The following is a 1,472-nucleotide window of genomic DNA, read 5'->3' as shown; positions in this document are numbered from 1 at the left end:
CTTTGGTGCTTTGCTCTTTCTTTCTTTCTTTCTTTCTTTCTTTCTTTCTTTCTTTCTTTCTTTCTTTCTTTCTTTCTTTCTTTCTTTCTTTCTTTCTTTCTTTCTTTCTTTCATTCTCTCTCTCTCTCTCTCTCTCTCTCTCTTTCTCTCTCTCTCTCTCTCTCTCTCTCTCTCTTTCTTTCTTTCTTTCTTTCTTTCTTTCTTTCTTTCTATCTTTCTCTTTTATTTTTTTTATTTTTTTCGAGGCAGTTTTCTCTGTGTAGGCCTGGCTGTTGTAGAACTCATTCTGAAGACCTGGTTGGCCTTGAACTCATAAATTTGATTGCCTCTGCCTACAAAGTCAAGGGAATAAAGGCTTGCAACACCACACCCAGCTTCTTTAATTTTTTTTTATTCTGCTATTAACTTATTGTTCCCAAGGATGTTTATTTTATTATTTTATTTTATTAGATACTTTCTATATTTACATTTTAAATGTTATCCCATTTCATGTTTTCCCCTCTAAAAACCCATTAACATGCCCCTCCTCCCCCTACTGACCAACCTAAGCACTCCTGCTTCCCTGTTCTGCCATTCCCTTACACTGGGGTATAGAGTCTCTCAGAACCAGGATCCCCTCTTCACACTGTGTCCAACTAGGCCATCATTTGCTACATATTCGGTGGCAGCGATGGGCCCCTCACTTTGAATTATATGGTTGGTCTTTTTTTAAAATTACATATATTTTAACTTACATTTCAAATTTTGTATTCTTTCCCAGGTTCCCACTCCTCCAGAAACCCCCTATCACATCCCCTGTCCCCCTTCTTCCACGAGGGTGTTCCTTCACCTGTGCACCCACTCCCACCTCACAGTGTGGTGGCTAACAAGTTTATATCTCTGTATCCTCATCATTCAACATCATATTGGGGATCCTGCAGCTTATAGGGAAGAGATGTCCAGATTCTGAGCATTGCAGGGTACCATCCAATACATCAATCTCAAGCCACATGTGGGTACATCTTCCTCAAAAATGTTTCATCCTGTTAATAGCTTTCAGTTGGATCTTTAAGTACCCCAGCCAAGATTGAGGTGTCTGCTCCCAGCACAATCACTTCCCACTTCATTTTGGGGAGCATCTGTGCCAGGAAGTCAGGGTAGATCTCCACATAGTTGATGCAGATTTCAGTGGCCTGAAGGCACAGATGGAAGTCATGCATGCCCAAGCCCTACACATTTGAGCTTAGGAGATTGTAGGTGAGCAGTTTCATGTTGTCACTTTGGATTTCTGCACAGGACTTATATTTTCTTTCATTAATTTTGGGATTTATTTACATTTTAAATGATAGCTCCCTTCCCATTTTCCATTCAACAAATCCCCATCCCACCCACCATCTCCTCCCTTCCCTTTAAAAAAAAGGCTTAGTTTGTATTATATTTCTACATTGCACTCCATCACTGAGTGAAATCAAGACAGGACACATGTAGGAGTA

General features: G+C 40.1%; 1 pseudogene; it reads right to left on the bottom strand.

Annotated features, from left to right (window-relative positions):
- Positions 1 to 871: 871 nt before the first annotated feature.
- Positions 872 to 1,250, bottom strand: Gm46700 (annotated as a pseudogene).
- Between the last annotated feature and the right edge of the window lie 222 nt (positions 1,251 to 1,472).

This window comes from Mus musculus, chromosome Y (assembly GCF_000001635.26).
Source record: "Mus musculus strain C57BL/6J chromosome Y, GRCm38.p6 C57BL/6J".
In the NCBI taxonomy this organism is placed as follows: Eukaryota; Metazoa; Chordata; class Mammalia; order Rodentia; family Muridae; genus Mus; species Mus musculus.
Note: the sequence above shows the minus strand (reverse complement) of the source record. Positions and strands in the feature narration are given on the sequence as shown.